The following is a 25,168-nucleotide window of genomic DNA, read 5'->3' on the forward strand; positions in this document are numbered from 1 at the left end:
GCCTACACCGCTCAGCATGCCATAGCGTCCTTGTTAGACAAGATATGTGAACAACACTGACTGATTTGGATGCAGATTTGATTGTACTGTCTAAGGACATGCTAAACATGTTTCGATTTAGTTCTGATTTTTTAGATTTTTTGATCGCGGGAACCTTGATTTTGCGAATTCGATTTTGGGATGTGTCTGTGTTGTAGGTTCCACTGTATTGACACTACCTCATGTAAACTCAATCTGTTTTGTGAACAAGGTATGGGAATTAATGAACTTTTCAGTGATATATTTGGTTTTACAATCAACAGCCTCATCAGAAAGATCTGACCTCAAACGCATCTGTGTAGTTTTTCTTATGACGAGTAGTGTATACGTTTCAAAAACAGAAAAGTAGAAATGTGGGGTTCTTATCTGATATGAAATAAGAAAGCATGTATTGCACAGGTTGACACCGCAAAATGCAACCCACAAAAATGCTAATTACTGATACAGCCTTCCGCCGAATTACTTCATATTTGGTTTACATCAATTTCAGCTTATGCAAGGCCTGTCCACAAAGTGGCAAATCTGTAGGTGTGATTTTTTTGCAACAGATATTTTATATTTTATATTTCTTTCTTTATTCTTATCATAATTGCATATTGCATTCAATTAAGTCAAGTGCATTCTTTAGTTTCAGTCACACTGAGACAGCAATTTTGTCATAACATCTTTTGACCATGGGATAAAGTTCTACACGAGTGAATTCTGAGAACTTTAAAAAGGCAAAATCTTTAAACCAAGTACCTCTCAGGCTCTGCGGCTGATATGTCTCATACTCCAGGAGTAGATGGATGCACCTTTAGTCCATAAGCAAATGCACCAGGTGCTGATGTTGTCATACCAGAAGTCCCAGGTATATAGGCTGACCACCGTGGCTAAAAATTATTCAGGTCAATCATTTTTAGATCGTTAAGTACACTGAACCTAAAATAACACTGACAGACAGTACATGTACATAATAGATCCAAGGTACATGTATATACAAATTAGGAAAGAAGTCGTACAATGTCATTGAGAATATCACCGAGTCTGATAATGAAATTAATTCAGCATTAATTTGCTCCACCTGTACTAACTTATCATAGTTATGAAACAAGTATACAGGCAACAAGTATTGTTGTGTTTAAGCCAAGATTATATTCATAAAGTAACAAACAGCATACATATTGTATCGAGAAAACAAAGAAACTTCACAATCAACGTTTTCCCCATAAACCTGTTTTGGAATCGATCAATCTTCAATTGCACAATAAGATGGATTGCAACTGTCTTTTTTTCATCGTTTACAGATCATATAAACTATCAACTGACTGACCTATTACTTTGTTTGGCTTTTTCATAAATAATAAATACACTTCATGTATAACAAATTGCATGCATTCCTGATTTTGTGTGTGGATGTGAGACCATGCATGGGGATTTTTATTCTGTGTGTACTATTAACTGCTGGATATAAACATACAACTACCTGCTTATAGAAGTTAGATCAAGAGAAGAAGCACCACCTGCCTGTGTTCTGCTTGGCACAGTTGCAGTATGAACGTAGCCTCAATGCTGATTCACAAAATGTAAAACATAAATAAAATGAGCAATTAAAAAAAATGTACAATACTTTCAAAAACACAATGCATATATTATTATTATGTCCAATAAAATAATCATTTAAAAACCTCATGAAAACACAACCAACACCCACAGGGCCTAACAGACAGAGCCACAAACACCAAGGGCACACACACACACACATGTACAGTGTACACAAGCACACACAGGTACACACGCATGTATGTATGGGTGCATGGTCCGAGGGGCATTAAGCCTGACCAATACAAAAAAATGGACAAACTTTGGCCGATTTAGGCGAATACTCTTTGGACATTTGGCCGATAGGGACATGAAAGTTTCGAATAAAGTAAAAATAAATCGGCGATTGGCAGATGGGCCGACCCAAACGACATCCCTTCTGTGATAATACTGTTATAGACTGTGTATTTTAACACCATAATATTCCAAAGGGAGTAGAAAAAAAAGTACAGTGATACCTGCGGTGAAAGGACAAAAATGTACCTGCAATGCAGGGGGCCTGTCATAACAGGTATAATCTGGTAGAGATAATAGAAAAAGGACAATATTAGGTGTCCTTTGAAGGGAGGTGTCCTCTCATCGCAGGGGCCAACCATCACAGGTAACACCAGAATAACAAATCTCTTACAGAATCGCTGTCAATGTGATGTTGGGATCATAATCAGGATCATCTAGTCCTCCTGATCCTCTCCAGACTCAACTGTAACTTCAATTGTGAGGCTAACCAAAGAAAAACAATATCAGTTAAAATTACACAAGCTATTAGGGCTCTAAAAACAAACAAATAAGGTGCGTGAAGCAATATAAAACATTTAGTCAGTCGTTACCAAACTAAAAGATTAACATGACAAACCATGAGTCATTGCTGAGACTACATTTAAATAGTCTCGGGTAACCATCCCCAAAGACTGAGATGGGTCAAGCCTGCAGTCTCCGCAAAGCATGCGACCATAGCACCTGTACACCTCACTTTCGCTCGCAGTTCAATATGTGAAAAAACAGCTCCTGTCAATCTGGTACAGCACAGCAAACCATGTGGTATTCTCTATGTGTTTTAAAACTAACATGCACTCACTTGCTTTAGGTAGTACAAATTGTGTAAAGCCATGGGAAACATATGTTATCAACTCTTAGTCTTAGATCCACTACACTTTTCAATTAGTACTACCATTAGTGTAGCTGTCTTGAGCTGCTACCCATAACAATTAAATGCTGAAAGCTAATGATTGAGGGAAAACTAAGATAATTAAGTAAGATTAATGAATGGGTACATGTGTCACAAAGAGCCCCTATACCTACAATAGTCAAAGCAGTTTCTGAACATTCCATTAAATTTCATATTCTTACTCCGAGTCACATATTTAGCATTGACGCAGTCGAGATGCTAGGTACACTGAAACGCTATCCCGTCTATAGTCTAAGGGAAGCAACCCAAGCTAAAAAAGTAGCAAGCTTGCTACCCTGGGTTGCCTCCCGTAGCGTGTCACGCCACAGATCTCGTACCCAGTACGAGACACCCTCATTCGACATCTTTCAGCCAGAGAGACAGGTCGTGCTGATTTCGCTCCTAGGCTGTTGTTTGCTGTCTGCTTGACACCCACCGGCCTTGGCTCCCCGTCTGCTCATTGCTGTTTCTAGCGGTGAGATCGTTTCATTTTGTTGTTGTTTGCATTGCCATTCTGCTGAGAATTTTCTCGTCCGCGGACTTGTGAATTTTACTCGGTAGTTTGTTGCTGTGGCCGCCATTTTGGTCGCCATTTTTCGCTTACACGTGGTGTTTTTCGCTGGTTAGTTTGGGTCCGTGCTCGGACTTTTAGCGTTGACCAGTAGCACTATTACCTCCTTGTAACTTGTACTTTGTGCTAGTTTATTCTGCTGAAATTTTGCGTCCTAGAGACTTGTGTATTTTCAGTAGTCTGTTTTTCTTGCGCGACAGCATGTCGGATAGTGAGAAAAAGAGAGCGGCTAAGGCCGAGAGTAAGGGCAAAGGCCCTGGCAAACCTAAGTCCTCGGCTTCTACTTCTTCGGCTAGGAACCCCACGGTTCACGTTTCTGACCCGAAGACTAACTTCGTTTTTTCGGTGCCCATTTCGGCGCCGGAGGAGACTCCGTCTGGCTCGCGGGCGGCGGGCGTTTCTACTACCACGTCCGTTTTGACCCCGGTACCTGTGCCGGAGGCTGGCACTCTTGTGGCTAGCATTTTGTCCTCTTTGCTTCCAGAAATTCGGACGCTTGTGCGTTCAGAGATGGCGCGGACGGACCCTGTTTCCAGCTCTGCCTCCCTCCCGGGGGTGTGCGACCCTCGGTCGTTGGCTTCCTTTGTTCCTGCTGTTTCCGGCGGCGTTGGTGCTGGAGGCCGTGAGCAGGGAGGCGTTTCTCTTCTCGGCCGGCGCTCGGTGGCTTCCGCTTGCGGGAGTGCACCTGCGCAGGTCCCTTTTGGGACACGGTCGTCGCAAGGTATGTGCTCGCAGCAGCCGTCCGCGGCAGCTGCACTTCTAGTTCCTGGAAGTAGTGGTTCACTGGACAGCGGACAGACCATGGTCCCTGCCGGTTTGAGCTACGAATTACGTAAGCAGTCGTTCACGGCAGCTTCCCTTCCGGCTCCGGCCGGAAGTAGTGGTTCACTGGAAAGCGGACAGACCATGGTCCCATCCGGTTCGAGCCACGAACTACGTAAGCAGTCGTTTACGGCAGCTTCTCTTCCGGTTCCGGCCGGAAGTGTTGGTTCACTGGTATGCGGACAGACCATGGTCCCTTCCGGTTCGAGCTTTGCCCAGTTTCAGCAGCCGTTTCCGGCAGCTGCCCTTCCTGCCTGGGCGGGAAGTGTGGGTCCAGCTGGTCGTGCACAGTCCTCTGTCACTTCCGGTTCCGGCCTAGGGCTTCCGGGTTGTAGCTGGCAGACTCCACAGCCATGGCATAGCTATGCTGTTGCGTCTGCTCTTCCGGCTCCTCCCGGTTCTTCCGGTTCGGTTCTCGCCGCGTCCGTTGGGATGCCGGCGGATTTCGAATTCGGTCGTTCTCCTGGGCATTCGGGCTTTCTGCCTCTGTTGGATCAGCAGCAGCCACACACTCCGGTGGTGTCTGCTAGCTCCTCCCTTCAGCTGCCTTCGGTTGCTGGCGTTTCTCACCCTCCTCTTAGCCAGGGTGTGAGTTTCGTCGATGACCAACAGGAGGGGCGTTTGGCTTCCGGCCTGTCCTCGCAGCGTCATTTGTCGGGTTCCTTGGGCTATGAGCCATCCCCGTCATGTGGCGTTTCGGACCTTGGGTCTGTGGACGAGGAGCAGCTGCCTTCGGCGGCTCCGGCCAGCTTCAGGGTAGCGCTTGAAGCGGCCGCGGAAGTCACTTCGCGATATTTCCCGGAAGGGGCTTCGTCTTCGACCACGCCTTCGGCGTCGGGTCCGTCGGCGATGGCAGACTTCCGGTGGGCGAAGGAGGAGGACAGCTACTTCCGGTTTGAAGAATCACCGTCAGTGGCTTTCCAGCTTTCTCGTTTGTTCGCCAAGCCCGCTCCTGCCGGCAGCGGGTTGCCTCCAGCAGCAGTTCCGCTTCTGGTGCCGTATGGCACAGCTCCGGAACATGCTTTGCCTTATCTGGCTGCTGCAACACAGGCAGACTTCTTCGTGCCCTTGGCGGCTCAAAGGAAGTTGCCTTGGCCTAAGGCTTCACGGAACCTTCTTTCGTCCTTTGCTCTGCCGCGTGCGCCGCTTCCGGTCACGCCGGCATTGCTACCTCTTTTGACGAAGCCTTTGAAGAAGGATTCCGTTCTCCCTCTTTCGGAGCAGTCTCTCCTGTCCTCTGAGGAGGTGGGAAGGCAGCTCCTGGAACTCAGTTCCATTTCGGAGACTATCCTGCGGGCTCTTTCACGTGCTCTTACAGAATCTTTGGCTCCCTTTACCTTGAGTAAGGAGCAAGATTCGGAGGACGTATCCACACTCCTCTCCACGCTGGCAAGGGTGAACGAGGAACAAATGAGATTGTCCTCTCTGCAGTACGTACATTTTGTCTCGTGCAGAAGGGACTTGTTTCTCACCCACTCCCAGTTCTCTGAGGAGTCGACGAGAAACACTCTCAGATCGTCGCCCTTGGTGGATGGTGCTCTCTTCGGCAACCTGGCCGCTGATGCCAGGAAGCAGGAGATCGACACCAACAGAGAACAGCAGTTCTCTTCCTTTGCGCTTCAGTCCCTGAAGCAGCCCAAGCAGGCTGCTCCTCAGCAGGCTCAGCACAAACAGGCTAAGACCTCTGCTCAGGCACATCCTGCTTCCCGGAAAAGATCTATTGCCCCTTCCCGCGGGTCGGGCAAGAGATCTTTTTCGAGGAGGGGTAGGGGCGCTTCCAGTGGAAAGCCCCACCCCCAATGAAGCGTTCCCGGCTTCACGCCCCCCCCGCCCTCCACCTTGGTGATGGCGGGGGGCCTTGCTCGGGCACTCCCACATTGGCTGGCCGCCATACGCAGCCGATGGTTAGTGGGTGTTGTGAAGTCGGGATTCCGCTTGCTTTGGCTGGGGGACAAGGCCCCTCTTACCAGGTGTCCTCCAGCCTTCAAGCCCCCCTTCTCACAGGAGGCAAGGGCCGTCCTCCAGTCGGAGGTTGCCTCACTGATAGAGAAGGGCGCGGTGGAAGCGGTCTCGGACCACAGCTCCCCGGGGTTTTATGGACGGCTTTTCGCGGTCCCCAAAGCCTCAGGAGCTTGGCGTCCCGTCTTGGATCTTTCGTTTCTCAACAAGTTTTTGAGAACGATTCGATTCAAGATGGAGACTCCTGCCTCGGTTCGGGACGCTCTCCGCCCAGGAGACTGGGTGACCTCGATCGACTTGACGGATGCGTACTTCCATATTCTGGTGCATCCCGCCGACCGGAAATGGCTCCGTTTCCGGTGGGCCAGTCAAGTCTACCAGTTCCGCGCACTGCCTTTTGGGCTGTCCCTTGCCCCATGGATCTTTACCATGGTGGTGAGGCAGCTTTGCGCGCTGGTGAGGTCACAGGGGGTGCGGCTGCGAGCATACCTCGACGACTGGCTCATCATGGGCCAGAGCGAGGCTCTCTGCAGGCAGCACACTCTCTTGGTTCTCCGAGAGGCCAGCTTGCTGGGATTCTCGGTCAACCAGACGAAGTCAGAGCTCGTGCCGTCTCAGTCATTCACTTACCTGGGGATGACGTTCAATACGGTCACCTGGACTGTCCAGCCTTCGCAGAAGCGGGTGGACAAGCTCCAGGCTCTCATCCGCTCTACTTCGCTTCTCCTGAGAGCTTCCCTTCGGACTTTGGCCTCCATCCTGGGGCAGATGGAGTCCATGGCCCTGCTGGTTCCACTAGGGAGAGCTCACAAACGCCCGCTTCAGCACGCGCTGAAGCCGTTGGTGGACTCTCCTTGTGTGGATTGGAACACTCTGGTTCCCCTTGGGGATTGGTTCCAGGCTGCAACCCTCCCGTGGCTGGACTCGGGATGGGTATGCAGGGGGGTTCCCATTGTTTCCCCCCCTCCCAACATGGACCTGTTCACGGACGCGTCCTTGCTGGGTTGGGGGGCTCACACGGACCGGCTCACGGCCTCCGGACTGTGGTCTGCGGAACAGAGCACATGGCACATCAACTCGCTAGAGTTGGAGGCCGTGTTTCTTGCTCTGGTCGCGTTCCTCCCTTCCCTGGCAGCCAAGCGCGTGCGTCTGTTCACGGACAATACGACAGTGGCTGCCTACGTGAACAAGCAGGGAGGTTCGCGGTCCCCCACTCTCTCCCGCAGAACGTGCGAGATCCTCTCCTGGTGCTCCCAGCGGGAGATCTCTCTCTCAGCGCGTTACCTGCCAGGGAGCCTCAACACACTGGCGGACGCGCTCAGCCGCTCCGACAGGGTGTTGCAGGCGGAATGGACCATCACGCATGGTGCCCTTCTCCGCCTTTGGGCTGTGGCCCCGAAGCCTGTGGTGGATCTCTTCGCCACCAGATTCTCCAGGCGCCTTCCGGTGTTTGTCTCCCCCTTCCCCGATCCGGAAGCGTGGGGGACCAACGCCTTGGACATCCCCTGGACAGGGCTGGAGGCTTATGCCTTCCCACCCTTCCAGCTGCTCAGCCAAGTCCTCAGGAAGGCGGAATTGGAGAGGCCGTCCCTGCTTCTGGTCACCCCTCTGTGGCCGTCTCAGCCCTGGTTTCCGGACCTTCTGAGACTCGCACACGGCCCTCCAATCCCTCTGGCTCTGGTACCAGGCGAACTCGTTCAGCCTCGCACCGGAGTTCCTCACGAGCACCCGCAGTCTCTCAATCTTCACGCGTGGAGACTGTGAGGTCCGCTCTGAGGCGGTCTGGGGCTTCCGACCGCACTTTGGAGTTGGTGCAGCGCTCGCATAGGGCCTCTACCTCCTCAGTGTATTCGTCGCATTGGCGTGCCTGGGTCACCTGGTGTCAGGCTCATGGGCTGAACCCGGTGGCTCCTCGTACTATGCACGTAGCCAACCACTTAGCGGATTTGTCTTCCCAGGGGGCTTCTTCCTCCTCTTTGAAGGTTCGCAGGTCGGCGATTGCCTCGACTCTTAAACAGATCGGTCATACCATCAATGTTAGTGGAGTTGTCGCTGGGGTTATTAAGGGCGCGTCTTTGCAGGACGTTAAGCGCTCTCCTCTGCCCAAGTGGGATCTTTTCCTTGTCCTCGAGTTCTTGCGCTCGGCGGACTTCGAGCCTCTAGAGGGCTCTAGCCTCGCGAACCTTACTCGTAAGGCTCTGTTTTTGCTACTTCTGGCTTCGGCCCGCAGAGGTAGCGAGATACACGCTCTTTCATGCAGTCCGCAGGACATCGGCCGAGAGCGTGACGGCTCCTTGTCTTTGCATTTCCGGGAGGCCTTTCTGGCCAAGAATCAGACACCGGATCAGCCTTCTCCCTGTGTCCTTGTGAGGCCCCTGTCTCATATTGTGGCACAAGATGACCCAGACATGGTCAATTGCCCGGTTAGGGCCCTGGAGGCATATTTAGCCCGGACTCAACCCATCAGGTCGAGCTCCCAGAAGCTCCTCTTTATTTCCTTGAATACGTCCATGGACAGAGATATCACGAGGACTACCTTGGCCAGGTGGGTGTCGGCTCTCATAAAACAAGCTTATGTGTGGAGTCTGGCACAAAAGGGGGGGGCTCAGCCTGCCTTCCCTCTCCAGTCGGCTAGAATGCACGAGTCCCGGGCATGGGCATCGTCATTGGCTGTTTTGAGGTCCCGAAGACTCGACGACGTCCTGCGCACAGCATACTGGCGTTCAGACGACGTCTTTATCTCGTTCTACTTGAGAGACATCGCCGCGGTATGCCGTGATGGCTCAAGGACCCTCCCCGCACTGGTGGCAGCGGGGCAATGCCTCTCCAGATCTTAACAGTGAGTTTGAAATTTTTACTTCTTACCCACCACCTTGTTGGAGTTATCTGCTAAATATGTGACTCGGAGTAAGAATATGTAATTTAATCGAAAATTTTTAATTAAATTTTCATTTGATTAATATACTTACCCGAGTCACATAAGTAATTCCCTCCCACCTTCCCCGCTTGTAGTTTCTTTGGATTCTAGAAGTCGAATGAGGGTGTCTCGTACTGGGTACGAGATCTGTGGCGTGACACGCTACGGGAGGCAACCCAGGGTAGCAAGCTTGCTACTTTTTTAGCTTGGGTTGCTTCCCTTAGACTATAGACGGGATAGCGTTTCAGTGTACCTAGCATCTCGACTGCGTCAATGCTAAATATGTGACTCGGGTAAGTATATTAATCAAATGAAAATTTAATTAAAAATTTTCGAATAATGACCTGAAAGATAATTACACAATGCACAATTTATTGCTTATTGGAATCTGCAGAATTAACCAGTTCCTGACAGAAAACAGAAAAACTTATTTGAAGAATTTATCATTCACTCAATCAGAATGAGATATTTTGGCCAAGCAGTATCGACACACAGAGTTCAAGAAAATAGAAAAGGAATATATTTGTTCTGATCAATCATAAATGAAACAAATCCCAATACCCATTTGTAACCATAAAAGGATTTTATCATACACAGAAATTTGCAGTATTCACATTAATCAACTTTATTTTATAAATATTGCTTTAATACGTATACAACAAACAGCATGTGTTTTGAACACACCCACACAATATTTATCAAAGAAAAACAACTCACTCTAGTGGGTCAATGAAAGACTGAGATAGCTCTTTCTGCTTCACAGTCCTGCCAGCTCTTGATCCATGAAACTTCTTGTCGCTGAAAGCAGCATATAATGTTAACTAATCAACAGTTCTCTCCTGCAAATTCAACTACAATACCACTATACTTTAACTCTAGTCTAAGTGAAACCATTTCTCAGAATATTTGTTATTTCACGCAGCTTTCTTCATTATTTTCTGATGATCTAGACACAGATAGTGACACATATTTTCAAACATGGAAAAATACAAAATATGAATTATGTAACAAGCAAGCTCACCCTCTTCTCAGAACATCCTGGTTACCATCATCATTTCAATGCTTGTTAATCTACAACTGCCACAACGTCCAACCAAAAAAAGACATGATGTATACGTGATATACGTTAGGCGTGAGGCATGATATTCTATGGCCCAGCAGCCTGAGCTTAATTGTTATCGTTTACAAATCATAATATTATTTAGTATCAACTAACTGTTTGGCTTTTACACCAATAACAAACACACTTCCATCTTCATATATCTCACAACTATAATTATGACTTTTTTTGTACTATTTATTTTATTGATAATTTAAAACATACAACTACCTGCTGAGATCAAAAGAAGTACAGCCAGCCTGTGTTCTGCTTGGCATTGTTGCTGTAGCCTCAATGCTGATTCACAAAATAAGAAAAATTAAGTATTTATGTCCTATAAATAAATAATGTTCAAGACTCATGAAAAACACAAGCCACAACCACAGGGATACACAGACATGGCCACATACACACACACACACACACATTCACACAGGGGCACACACACACACACACACACACACACGAGGGCACATAGAACACAGGGGCACACACACACACACACACACACACACACACAGTGTAGAGCAGAAATCGCACAATGCGCCGATCTATGTTTTGTAATATTTCATTTGCATAGTTCTATAAATAGTATCATAACAGACGCAAATGGCCGCAGAAAGAAACGGTTCGCTTATCCGAAATAAATCGTCAAACACCTCGTGCATACATTTTCCTTTTTACAGGTTATAAATTGGGAATCCCAACACCACAAGCAATGATGACTAAACGACACTAAACAAGACAGCAGCTTACGCAAGTTCCCAGTAATCAAAGCAAACGCCGAACGCAAAGTATCGACAGTTTGTCAGGGCAACGGGCACTTTAACTTTTACTGACTCACGGTGATACATTTCTGCTCCGCAACAAATCCCTCCCACCCTAATTCAGTAATTCTTTGGTCAATTTACTTTTCACAAACAAGTCCAATATACACTTCCATCACATAACATAAATAGCATCCTAAACATCTCATGAAATGCATGAAAAAATACCCACTTGTTCAGCAGGTGACGAGCAAACTGCGGATTGGTGATGAATCCAAATTAATTCTTCACTTCGTTCCAACGCGCAAGCTCCTCACCGATATACACGCGCGACGTGTCATAGTTACGTGCACGAGTGCGTTTTCGTTTCTTCTTGGTTGAATCCGGTACAGTCGGCCGGGGACCCTTGCGTTTTGTTCTTTTCTTATCACCCTGGTTCGATACGACTGAATGAGCCTCCATTTTTTCCTACAAGCTCATCAATTATGTGTGACCTAGTTTGCTTGTGACGTGTCATTCTATGTGCATGTGGTGATCATCAAGATGATGCAGATCTAAAAATAATTAAGAAATAGGCCAAGGACCGGCGGGTCCGAGTTAAAAATTAATTCGTAAAAAAATTGAAGTTCTTGACTCCTTGGATGGAAGTCAATGAAACTTGGTATTTATTCAAAGGAATAGATGCCTGAGGTATGACTAAAAGCCCCAGGGGCTCCGTGCACCTGGATTTGACAAGTCCAGTATCTTTAAAGTCTATATATGTTTATGATGTAAACAAAACTCATGGTTCACAGCTAGAAAGAGGGCTCCTTTTTTTGCTTAATTTTCTCTTTGCTCATGGCACAGAAACGTAATCTAAAACACAAGGTCATCTTAACTCCTCACCTGTATAGGTGCCTCCGACAGAGGCGTCTTTCTGAAGATCCACCTCTCCACTGTGACTGGCAACATAATGACTGCACGACACAAACTGTGCTGGTTTCCTCCGCCACTCATGTTCCGTCATGGCATGGAGTGTGACCTTGGCCTTGCTTGGGAGACCTTGAACCTTGATGTGAACTTTGTCTGTGAAGAGGCTGACCTTGGGAGTGACCTGAATGAGCTCTGACTGGGCAGGCTGGGGAAAAAATGGCCGCTGCGTGCATCTCTGAAGAATAGGTTGCAGCTGGCGCAGTCGCCTAGTAGCTACAGGAAGTAAAGAAAGGGTATAATTACAGTTACAAAGCTTTATAATAATTAACTCCACAAGAATGTCAAAATCGGTGTCCCCTACCACAATCAACAGCTGTTTATTGTCAGATTACAGTTACAAACTCAGATTCAGACATGTATTCTGCATGCATGATGACAATGTTTGCTCATAATGAGCGCATGAATGTATTGATGAGTCGGAAAAAAATGTAACAATGATAAGGATAATGAAAGTTATTGAAAAAGAAATCTAACTTATAGTAATATCTATATCTATAAGCACTGCACATATTATAAATCTCATTTATCTTTTTGTTTTGATATATAAAAATTGGGCTCCAAAACATAAGCATGCATGCATGCCGCTTGTTTGTAATACAAATGTGTTGCCTTCCCCACATTTAACTTCCTGGGTAGAATCAGAGACTATAGAGTATACAGACTGTATACTCTATAGTCTCTGGTAGAATAGAAAAAACATGCACCTGTCAAGATTGCACATGGACACAGTGGTGAATGCAGTTTGAGGTCCCTGTGGTAAGAAGACACCTCCCATGAAAGAACACCTTTTATTTTTGCTTTTGCTATTATCTTGACCAAAAATGATCTGCCATGAGAGACATGAGGCAATCTGCAAAGTGCAATGTAGGTACACTTCCAGTAACCAAGGTCCCAAGGGTGTCCTTTTATCACAGGTATACTAACAGTGGTAACACTAAACAGCTGATACAAAGAGGATGCATGGATAATCAGTGAACACTATAGTACACATGTACTTACTGAGACATAGTCCCTGTCTACAAGAGGGATAAATCCTCATGATCACATTACTACCTAACAAACACGACCACATGGTTTTACAAACTGTTTGATATCTACATGCAGTGTGACTGTGTCACAGTGTGTTCAAATACAAGCAGTATCTCTGTCCTGTACGTTATGCTATCTTTTGGGTCATGCATAGTCACACACGATCCGAGAGAACCCCATCCGTTTTCAGCGCCCATGCATTCGACCTACTTCAAGTGTAATGCACAGAGAGAGAGAGAGGGGAGAGAGAAAGTAGAGATCGAGCGAGGGAGATTGAAAGCGAGAGAGAGGTGAATGGTTAAGTTTTAATAAAGCTAACTGAAAACTGCAAAAAGAGCGTTACACACCCATCTTCGTGCTGCTACGTTTAAAAAATTGCAGAAAACCCGTCAATTCTCCTGTTAAACACAAGATTTGCTTGAGTATCAACTCTGTTGTCGAGGGCCTTTCTCAGTGATAAACAAAAGACGCTGAAGTTATTTCCCTTTAGACTTCATATACCTTGTTTTATCATAATGGTTTGCGGTACTCCGACACAGCTAATGAAAACAGACTTTCAGTCCTCATTCGCCCTATATTTTTCTCCTGCTCTGTATCAGCTAGGCTCGTGCGTCAAGGCTGACGGGCAAAATTAATTGATCATTCTCACTTCATTTCAAGTTGAGTCTTTAGTTTTTCGAAAGTCACCCCTTGCACTGCAGGGGATATATAAGTTTTCTCCGAAAAAACCCGAAAACCTCCGAAAACCCCCGAAAACCCTATCTAAACTAACTAAATCTAACTTCAAAGTTAAGAATTTGACATGCTAGTGAGAAGTCATGCTACATGCACCCTAATTTATGTGTTAAAAGCCGGATTTTCGACGAAGTCGATGCAACAGTTTCCGCAATGCATATTTAACACCATATATACGAACTACTGTTGTTTGTAAAATATGTTTTAAACGCTTACTTAATTCTTTTTATGTATTTAAATATTTGTGTATGTGCGCTTGTGTGAGGTTGGGTGTGTGTCAAAATGTGTTGTGCAATATGGCATGAACATTTGTTGTTAACAATTACAGCACGGTATTCCATGTTTATTATTACACACTGACAACAAATATTTTTTAGTTTCCGAGACAAACGTGACTTAGGCCTAAAAAAAAAATAGGTGTGGTTACGGTAACCCGACCTACCCTATTTTTAGGGGCCGATCCTATAACTTTTTATTACATTTGTCAACAAAAAACAAAAAAACAAAAAAAAACAGTGCAAAAAACGCAATGAAAGCGAAAGCGCCCGTGTCGCACACTTATTTCCCTGTCAAGTACCGTACTTTCAAGCGCCTAATCCGTGTATGAAATACGAAAAAAATCAAAGAGACCGCTTGAGTACCAGTCAAACAACTTGTGATAATGCATGTTTCAGCTACTAGGTACTGCCCTGCCTTTGATCTGGCCGCACACACAGATTTCCACTCTGTTAAACTCGGTCACTGACCGGTCACTGACCCGGATGCAGGAAGTGTTTCCTCTCTCAGATATGACAGGGGAACCACCTCTCATGGCAAAAACTGGGTCATTGACCCCTGGGAAGAAGGTCGTGTCTTTTAACAAGGCCACCCAGCTATCACAATGCCTTTGGTCACTGACCAGTCACTGACCCCGATCCAGGAAGTGTTTCCTCTCTCAGATATGACAGGGGAACCACCTCTCATGGCAAAAACTGGGTCATTTTGGTGCGCCCTATTGGCCCCCTGCGTCCAATGGGTGACTGGATTACAATTTTTTTTTTAAAGAAGGGGGTGCGTCTTAGATAACAAAGCGCCTTGTCACCCGGAAAGTAGGGTAGGTTTAATTTGTACACATTAGAAAAAAAAGTTTAAAAAAAAAAAAAAGTGATTGCCTACCTACCTACCCTATTTTTTTTGGCTATGTTACCGTAACCACACCTATTTTTTTTTTGGCCTTATCATTCTACAACTGATTGTGACATGCGTTTATTTGCTTAAAATTAAAATGCTGATATATGGGTTTGTTCACCGCAGACCTGAATTAATCTGTTCCACAGATCACTATCTATTTAAGTTATAAACTTGTTGACAATAACATACAATAAAACATTTCCTTCGTGGTTTGCTTGCAGAATTCTGTTTGTGCGTGTGCTTGTGTAGGTGAGAGAGAGATGAACGTTTTGTGCAATAACGCATCCTTTAAACACTGACCATAATATCCTTATTAGGTATAGTAAAGGAACCGCTCATGCAAAGAGTTTAGTACCAATTAAACGCCCACCCGGGCCAACTTTTGGACAAAATTGGGGGGTGGGGGGGGGGCATATACAAGGTAGTTTACGGTATATTTTAAGGTAATGCTAATGTTGTAGTGTTTCATTCGTCTTTATGTTATTACACATAAGCTTCAATACCTGTATTTGTCGGAGATAAATAAGTACAATTAATATTATTTGATTTGATACACGGCCTGGCTGCACTTTTAAATGGATCTTGTATTACTGTTGTAGAAAACGAGCTTTGTGATGAAGCTTTAAAATAAGAAATTATTGTCAGCGATCTTTTGCAGTTCAGGGCATGTCATCACCAGGTAGTGTGAAGAACAGGATAGGTGGTCCAAGAGACTTAAACCTTGCAAGTAAACCGTACAGTGCATTAAGGCTGTTCTTAACCAGACGAACCTTTGGTTCGCGAACTAGGTTCGTGGGGTTCGGCGAACCTCAAGACTGGTTCGGCGAACTTGTCTTGGTTCTTAACCAGACGAACCTGAGTTTTCGAACTAGGTTTGGGAGGTTCGGCGAACTAGGTTCGGGAAGATCGGGCCGAACCTTTGACTCTTCTGCCAAGGAGGAAGACAAATTATTGAAAAACTGAATCTCAATGGCGGACGAAATCACCCAAGTCAAAATTACATTTTCTGAGATTTTATAAAAACAACGCTTGAACGAAAAGGTAGAATGGTGACTTCCGTTCGATTTCAAGTTAAGCTTTTCACTTTTCCGAGCAAGACAACCGCTGAGAGTGAAAAAACGCCGCTGTTCGACTTCGAAATTTCCAGTCGTAGACGACCTTCGCTTCTGCAGCATTGTGTTAGTGCAGGTGAGGCAGTGTTACTCATTTCGCTGAGCTCGTTTTCGTATTGTTGTGCATTAGGATCATCTAGTATGATATGAATAAAAGCAGGAATGACTTCGGCATGTAAACGCATTGATTTTGTCGAAATCAGCACAGCAGTAAGCTAGATTCTTTCTGCTCAATTTGTTTAATTTTTTTCTTCAAAAGTTTATGACTTTGATTTTTATTGTTTGTTTATCTCATCGGCACAACATCCATCAGGCAAAATATCAATATGTTGAATGATAACGTTGAGATAAGGAAGTTCACACATTTATCTGCTTGCAACAACAATCGCAAGGACAGATCTATCTGCTTCGTTGACTGCTAGATTTTCATTGAATTTCCCAAGTAATGATGATCTCGTTTTCAATTAGATCTGGACAGTGTTTTTGTTCTTTCTGACCATGCAGGCTGATTGAGATCATAAAATTGTGTTTGTTTGTGCTGGTGCAATGTGCAGATTAATGGCCCGGACCGCAGGATGACCCAGTGATCAATACAACTTGCGTTCACTACTCAACATTGTCTTCCACCTAACTCAAGGGCAAAAATAAAGGTACATGCTGGTGAAATCATTGTGCAATTTATGTCTGTGAAGATCAAGATAGTTGTTAGCTCTAACTGATCATGCTTATTATTATCAAGTTACATACACACTCCGCCCCAGCACCACCCTAAACCCATAACAACACTCTCCAGTCCAACTACCCCCACCCTTCCGTGCAACATATGTTGCCGTCTGTACCTTGTTTGTGGTTATGGGGAGTGCTCAAATAGTTCCATAACTGTTAATATAAATTAAAAGTACTGAGAGTTTCATTTTCCATTGCTCTTCCCCTTCCTCACGTCACATTACACACTCCCTTTGCCCCATCCCCCACCCCCTCTCTCTTTCTATGCTCTCTTTTTTCTTTTACTTCTTCTCTTTCTCTCTCTCTCTACCTGTATAAATCAGCTCTCTGGTTGTTGCTTCTGTAAGTGTAATGTAAAGTTCTACATCTCTGCATTTGTATTGTCATTTTTCAGAATGCCCTTGTAATAACTTCAGCGTCTGCCCATGGAGTCTATATAGGTCAAAGTCTCAAATGTGATGTGATCAAGAGGATGCCGCAATGATCCAGGTAATATTGCAAATACTCAAACTGATCTAAAAGCAGAAGCATAACGTGATCCACAAACATTTCTGCTTAAACATTACAGGGTTACAGTACACCCAGAAAAACAGCTGGATGTTAGTGCATAATTATCTGCAAGTGCAAGCAACATCGACCCTCTCCCCCTGCTCTTTTTCCATCAGCAAGAGCAACATTTATTTTCATGTACAACTTTTCTAGTGCCTCTTATGTTGTATAACTGTTGATATTTAAATGAAGCAAGTGTTTGTTTTCAATGGCACTGCATTTCCCATGTACACACACACACACACACACACACACACACACACACACACACACACACATTCGCATTGTCTCTGCCTGTCTGTCTGTGTCTGTCTGTCTCTCTCTCTGTCTCTGTCTCTGTCTCTCTCTCTCTCTCTCTCTCTGTTTTTACATCAGTAATTTTGATCACTTGCACTTCACTGGGATTTAGTTACTGAATCAGTCATTCAGTGAGAGTGTTATGTAGAGTAAGAGTATTGAGTCTGCTGCTGCTGCTGCTGTTGTTCTTACTCATTACTGTTTTTCCTCTCTGCATAATTCTTGTTCTCCCTTAAAATGCTGGTGTTTTTTTCATCATTACAGTATCTGTCCATTGAGTCTGCGTCTGAGCTGTGATGGGACCAAAAAGATTCCAGAATGAAAGAGGTAACTTTTACTGATCTTTATTTAGTTTATGGAGAAGTTGGTTCACATAATGCATTACAGAGTTGCTGCCTTTTTAGATATATATTAAACATTGTACCAGTCATTACATGATCAAACTGTGTTAGCCACCCCACCTTCCCCGGTTCCCAGCTATCCTTCTATCCCCGCCTCTAAACCCCCACCCCAATCCTTCCATCTCCCCCAAATCAAATTTACTGACACAACACTGATTTTCATTTTACCTTATTTAAGTGTTCTTTGAATAAAATTATATAGCCTGTTGCTGCTGCAAATGTTGTTGTGACTGTTCTTCCTCAGTGTATATTTTTTTCGTTTCCTCAGAATGCAGTTCTCCCATGCACCACAGCGTCTATCAATGGAGTCTACAATATTGTCTGGGATGTGATTTGAGCAAGAGCATGTCAGAATGATCAAGGTAACTTTTTAAACACACAGAACTGATCAAACTGTAGAATTCAAGTACACAATTTCAGATGTTTTCAAATGCATAACATACTGCAACAGTCAGGGTCTTTCTCCACATAAAGAGTGTGAGGTTTTCTTGGTAAAATTGCGATTTTTGTCGCTTTTTTATTTGATTTTTGTACTATAAAGGCAGATATTCAAATAAAAGAAAGTCTTGCATGGGGAGGAAGGAATATGCATGAGGCTTTTGACAAGACAAACTGTCCTTATTAGAGCCTAAACATACGTTCCTTACCGTTAGAACCAAAATGTCAGACATCATAGATGCTCCAATTAAACAAAAGAAGGGCATCCTTTTACTTAAACATAATTATACACTGTACCGCACATTAATAACCTGGTTGTGTTCTGTGGCAGTGCATAGTGGGAACCTTTTTGCTTAATGAATTTCACATGTGTCTGTAACTTGAATCTCCACCAAAAGAAGCTGGACGTAAAAAGGGGTGTCTAAAAAAAGCGCCCTATTTCCTTTTTGATCTCTTTTTTTTTCGCAGTCAAAAATGTGATTAAAAAGAAAATAGAGAGGTTTTTTTACCATCCTGTATAGTCTTGTTGTTCCCATGTAAAAACCTAGTCAAACATGTGGTGTCTGATATGCTGGGTAATATGGTGAGGAACATGCCTTTAAAGGCCCAGTCATAATTGTGAAAGCCGTTCTGTTCAGCTGGAATTTGATGAATTTTGTTGTTGTTGTGTTTAATGAAATGAATTCGCAAAAAGGAAAACAATTTTTTTTACTGTTCACACAAAGCACTTGTAGATATTTGGTATGTGCCGCATGTCAGGGGTGGTCTTATTCAATCAATCAATATGAGGCTTATATCGCGCGTATTCCGTGGGTACAGTTCTAAGCGCAGGGATTTTTATTTTTTTCATTTTTTTTCATTTTTATGCAATTTATATCGCGCACATATTCAAGGCGCAGGGATTTATTTATGCCGTGTGAGATGGAATTTTTTTACACAATACATCACGCATTCACATCGGCCAGCAGATCGCAGCCATTTCGGCGCATATCCTACTTTTCACGGCCTATTATTCCAAGTCACACGGGTATTTTGGTGGACATTTTTATCTATGCCTATACAATTTTGCCAGGAAAGACCCTTTTGTCAATCGTGGGATCTTTAACGTGCACACCCCAGTGTAGTGTACACGGAAGGGACCTCGGTTTTTCGTCTCATCCGAAAGACTAGCACTTGAACCCACCACCTAGGTTAGGAAAGGGGGGAGAAAATTGCTAACGCCCTGACCCAGGGTCGAACTCGCAACCTCTCGCTTCCGAGCGCAAGTGCGTTACCACTCGGCCACCCAGTCCTAATACATACAGGTAAACTGACAGGTACTTTTCCACAGTGGAACCCCCCTTTCAGACCCATTCATTTCAGACTTCCTCCTTTTTAAGATCTTGCTTCTTTAGATGTTCTGTGACGGGTGAAGTGGCGCGCAGTGGTAAGACGTCGGCCTCCTAATCGGGAGGTCGTGAGTTCGAATCCCGGTCGCTGCCGCCTGGTGGGTTAAGAGTGGAGATTTTTCCGATCTCCCAGGTCAACTTATGTGCAGACCTGCTTAGTGACTTAATCCACTTCGTGTGTACACGCAAGCACAAGACCAAGTGCGCACGGAAAAGATCCTGTAAACCATGTCGGAGTTCGGTGGGTTATGGAAACACGAAAATACCCAGCATGCCTACTCAACGAAAGCGGAATGAAGCTGACTATGCTCTCAGAGTATAGTGTGGGGAACCCAAATGGGCAAACAAGCTCACACGTCACCAGAATTTCTGGAACGCTGAAGAAGAAGAAGATGTTCTGTTCATAACCTCTGTAAATTACCCCCATTTTTAGACCCCTTCCATTTTAAGACTTGATTTTCTCACATTTTTTAAGGTCTTAAAAGGGGTTTCCCCTGTACTCCTAAAAAACCCTGACCCACAAAGTAATTTAATTATAACTGCTGTAATCGTTCCTTCCGTGTGCTATTATCTGTGGGGTTGTTTTCCTCCTGTGTTGTCTCATCCTCTGTGCGCCCTGAAAGAGACCTCCGGGTCGAAATTGCCGTACCTTGTCTTATCCAGCTGTGATCCCGCCTTCGTATTAATGTGAGGGCAGTACTTTTTTTTAAACTTTCAATATTGACCTTACGTTTTGCATAAAACACCAATAATGAATTAAAAATACATCAGAAAATTATTTCCTCACTATACACAATAACACCTCATTTAAAGGCTGACAAAGTCCTATTTAATTAGTGTACTTACTTCCAGGGCTTTTCCCATCGTTGCGGGGATGTATAAATTAAGCTTCCTGCAAAGTTTTAGGTTTGAAGTCCTTACCAATTACAAGAAATAATCAATTCTTAATAAAGTTTATTGCTATCTTTAGAAACAGTTCTCCAGGGCTTGGGCTATTTTTAGACCGTCAACACAGACAGTACAGCTTCGTCAATCCCCGCGTGAAGGAAATCGCTCACCTTCCACGTGCAAAACGTAGTGATATTGACACGCCAGATTAGCGCGGTAGCGGATTGTGCTAAGCAGGAAAGCGCGCTTTTCTGTATTCTTGTTAACTTCGCAATTTCCGGAAAACATCCACTTTCACTTTGAGACTGTTCTGTTTACATTCGACACTATCAACACCACTTTGCAATACTGAAATAATGTTTTCTGTTTTCGAAAGCTACAGCCAATCGTTATTATATCCCCTTAGGTACAGTTTTATAACATTATTGGCACATGTAAACAATAGGAATTAATTAATGAACGCTACGAAAAGGGCAGTCTTTAACCTATGAACTTGCAACTGTGTTGACCTGTGTAATGTAACATAGACCACCACCATCTCTGTCTGTCTCTCTCTCTCACTCTCTCTCTCTCTCTTTCTCTCTCTCTCTCTCTCTCTCTCTCTCTCTCTCTCTCTCTCTCTCTCTCTCTCTCTCTCTCTCTCTCTCTCTCTCTCTCTCTCTCTCTCTCTCTCTCTCTCTTACACCCCTTACCTGTTCGCAAACCTTTACCCAAATGTATGCTAAATGTATATATACAATACAAGACAAGACAAGACATGGCAAGACAAGACAAGTTAGGAAAAGGTTGCCAGTAGGCCAATAGAGGGATGACAAGACAAGACAAGGCATGACAAGACAAGACAGGACAGGACAGGGACCACCAAAAACAAAAAAAAAGAAAGATAACTAATTCGGTCAACAGATGTAAAAGAAATAAGCATTTGTTTGGGTTGAATGTTTGGGTGTCACCCTGTATATATTTGTATTTTTGCAGGACAGGGTCGAGTTGTGATGATGTCAGGGCGACTGAAGACACACCAAGTATTCTTCGGAAGTGTTTGGAACACAAATGAACATTATTTCATAATAAAAAGGCGGCTGACATTGATGTTCATATCGGTTCATGTTCATATGCTCAGCACAGACGTGTGCTTAGAAATCGGATGTTTAAGAACAAGAGACAACCCTGAATAAAGCCTTATGAAATATGGTTGGAGCTGGATCAAAAGTGTGTGTGTGTGTGATTGAAGGGCAACATTTATAAATGATGAGACAGAAAGCTAAAGCACATCCTTTTATCGTACGTTCCATATCGTCCTCCTACTTTAAATGCTTGCTAATACAGACGTTCTCCAAGAAAACGTCTATCCAGTAATGTTTTGTTTATCGCAATGAAAGCTTTTTTTTGAGAAGAATGAAGAGGAATCAAATTTTTTAAAAACAAAAACCAAGACCAATTGAATTGCTCAAAACGTAAAGAAACAGGATGATTTTGGTTCAGTAGTACTATTTGTAGACCCTTAAAGCAATACATCCACAAGGGATTCCATTGTATCAGTGCAAATAGAAAATTTCTGATATAACTTGAAAATTAAAACAGACTGAATTGTGATAAAAAGAACCAAAATCCCGAGTAGTTTTTTTTTTTAGGTCTCCCTCTTCACTCAATCCCCAAACTCATATTCTGTACTGAAAAGAGCTCAAACACACACGTGGACAGACAGACACGCACACACACTTTGGTAAACATCATGTATGCTTCTCGACTCTGCTGATCCACAATTAGAAATATCGCTATCATCATTTATTTTTGGTCACCGTCTTTCCCTTTTCACAGGCAAGTTTTTTTGTGTAGCATTTTCCATAGAACCCTGATGGCTCCACGGTAGACACAATGATCAGTCCATACCAGTCATGTTATTTTCTCGAATCAATTTATAACCTTTAACCCAGGAGGGTAAATGACATAGAAGGCTTCGGGTAATCTTGAACTTTAATGTGTTAAATTCATAGCTCATAATTCAGAGGCATTCAAGCCTCCAAATTTGGAGAACCTGCACTTGTAATCATAACAAGTCTTTTAGATCCCTTTAAAGTCACGGAATGAACTCCGATTAACTGTACGAATCATAGCGTACTCTGGTACGAATGCATTTTGTTTACAAATTACATGCGTCAAAGAAGGAATTATCCGTGTCAGCGGACAGGGGAGGCAACTTTGTCGTGCAATTGAAGTCCCTTGGTTGACAACCTACGCCATTTTCGCCGATCAAACAACCAAATTAATTAATTATGCTTAGGTTTGGAGCTTAATCCGTCAATTAATTTCATGATAAATGTTCTTGGGCTTGATTACAGGTACTTGGATCTAAAATAAGTAAAGTATGCCACTCGATTCTGAGCTATGAATTTAACACACTAAAGTTCAAGATTACCAGGCTTCGTGCACCATGATCAAGTGGGAAGGAGAGACCCAAATCGACAACCAGCACGGAGTTACCACTCAATCGGTGATTTCGTCTTGGAGGCAGCCATTTTTGGAAGGGGAATAACTTACTTGCTTTTATTGTCGACTCGGATGTCGGCGATCCAGGTTTCGTGTCTTAACTGGACGAACTCGACCTTGAGTTTGCCGAACAAGTTCGCCCAGTTAAGACACAAACCATGGTTCGCGAACCTTAGTTCGGCGAACCAATGGTTCGTCTGGTTAAGAACAGCCTTTACGAAAACAAGCGGCAGTTCTCTTGATGTTTTTTTTTTTACTGACATGTATAAGGTGTCATAGACACCGGGGTTGACACCAGAATCCTTGAGATCTTGTGCACACACTCTGTTCAAACTTCCTGAAGCCAATGTAGATTTCACCTGCATGTAAAATTAAGCAACTTAGTTTTGCTGAAATGTATCAAACGCTACAGTGGACCGTGAAGGAAATACATCGTATCCGTAAGTTCGACTTCTATCTATGTTGAACCGTCTTTTTTTGCAAATACATTGACAGTGAAATGTCTGTAGGCGCCATTCTAGTCATCAAGGAAAAGCCAAGAAAATGCTATTTGCTCTTCATTTTCAGTTACAGAAATATACAAAGGGACATGCAGGGATTTTTGCACAAACAGCGTTCTTCCAGAAGGAACATGCAGTGTGATGCTTAATTTGACTGAAGACCAGAATTACATACAGGCACCATCACTTCATGTCAAGTTTTGTCAAAACTGGTTAAAGCTAATGTCAGAACTATTACCTTGTTAGTTTAGAACATACTATGACACTTTGGGGGTCCTTTACGTCCTCACAGATACTAATATCTATTAGGGACATGAAAATAGGTAATGTGTTGGGGGGGGGGGGGGGGTGAGGGAAGGATTGAGGGAGGGAGGATGTCGGAGCGGGTAAGAGTGGTGATTAAAGTTTATTCAAAGATTTTGGTTCGTTTCTTCGTTTCTGTGTATATTGTCTTCAAACGCGTTTTGGGGGTAGGGTTTGTTTTTTGTTTAAAAAAACCCGTTTATTTCGAAAAAGAATACTTTTGAAAAAGATAAAAATTTCGGATCCACTTTATAAATCTTAAAAAGGATGGTCCAGCTTTATACAGAGAGAAAATAAGAACAAGTATATACAGTACGTACATCTTGTTATCAGTATTTACATTTTAAAAGGCTATGCCCCAGTGACACAACGAGCATTCATACACACAAATATGTATATCTACATTTACTGGCAAGCCAGGCACTCCGCCTACGCCCCGGCCGTCAGCCAATGGCGCAGCTGGCATGGGTGCATGTGCCAGGGATAACTTAAAAGCTCGGTGAGACACCGAGTACATAAATTACGTATATCTAAAAGTACTTTTAGGGTAAAAGGGTTGGTTTTTGAAAGGTGTATTTATTAAGTAAGAAGGTTTGTTTTATTTAAAAGTGGTGGCCTGCCATTTTATAACCCTTGGCTGGGTATGGAGGGGGGGGGGGGGGTAAGGCCTCGTCGGTGGTGTCGTGGTAGCATCTGGTTTGTCAGTTTTTAGCCATGACAAGGGCCTAGAACCTACTAAACCTAAGTGTAGGCATTTATAAAGATGAATCGGTTCTTTAAGCCATTGAAGTTGTCAAGAAAAGTAAGAATGATCACTGTTGACATTAGAAGCACATGTGAGACAAACAGTGTCTTGTCGTGGTCACAATTAACAGATACACATTGAACAGATTTGCTACGTTGTTTTCATGTTCTGTTCATCCTTTAGTGTTCACTGCCTGCAGTAATAGTCATGCCAGTACTAAGCTGATTGTTATATTTGGTCCGTTGTGAATAAACAGACATTTTTGATGGAATATGCTGATAATCAAACTCTGTTCATTACAAACATGTACCATCTACTGTTGTAGAAAACGAGCTTTGTGATGAGGCGTTAAAATATTTTTTTTTATTGTTGGCGATCTTTTGCAGTTCAGGGCATTGTCATCATGCAAGCACAAGACCAAGTGCGCACGGAATTAAGACCCTGTAATCCATGTCAGAGTTCGGTGGGTTGTAGAAACACGAAAATTAACATGCTTCCCCCAAAAACG

At 44.0% G+C, this 25,168-nt stretch overlaps 2 long non-coding RNA genes across 3 annotated transcripts; one reads left to right on the forward strand and one right to left on the reverse strand.

The window, feature by feature from the left end:
* Positions 1 to 398: 398 nt before the first annotated feature.
* Positions 399 to 11,666, reverse strand: LOC138957201 (uncharacterized). 2 transcript variants are annotated; one of them, XR_011452960.1, is made up of 6 exons: positions 11,153 to 11,666; positions 10,385 to 10,450; positions 9,772 to 9,852; positions 2,249 to 2,340; positions 1,505 to 1,590; positions 399 to 911 (listed from the first exon to the last, which is right to left on the reverse strand). It is a non-coding gene; the product is annotated as an uncharacterized lncRNA (long non-coding RNA). The 2 variants fall into 2 exon arrangements; XR_011452961.1 differs by lacking the exons at positions 10,385 to 10,450; positions 11,153 to 11,666 and adding an exon at positions 10,076 to 10,097.
* A 4,064-nt stretch (positions 11,667 to 15,730) lies between these two features.
* Positions 15,731 to 21,816, forward strand: LOC138957198 (uncharacterized). Its single transcript, XR_011452958.1, has 6 exons — positions 15,731 to 16,014; positions 16,493 to 16,588; positions 17,059 to 17,153; positions 17,775 to 17,837; positions 18,180 to 18,273; positions 21,601 to 21,816. It is a non-coding gene; the product is annotated as an uncharacterized lncRNA (long non-coding RNA).
* Positions 21,817 to 25,168: the final 3,352 nt, after the last annotated feature.

The sequence above is a fragment of the Littorina saxatilis genome, unplaced genomic scaffold (assembly GCF_037325665.1).
Source record: "Littorina saxatilis isolate snail1 unplaced genomic scaffold, US_GU_Lsax_2.0 scaffold_391, whole genome shotgun sequence".
In the NCBI taxonomy this organism is placed as follows: domain Eukaryota; kingdom Metazoa; phylum Mollusca; class Gastropoda; order Littorinimorpha; family Littorinidae; genus Littorina; species Littorina saxatilis.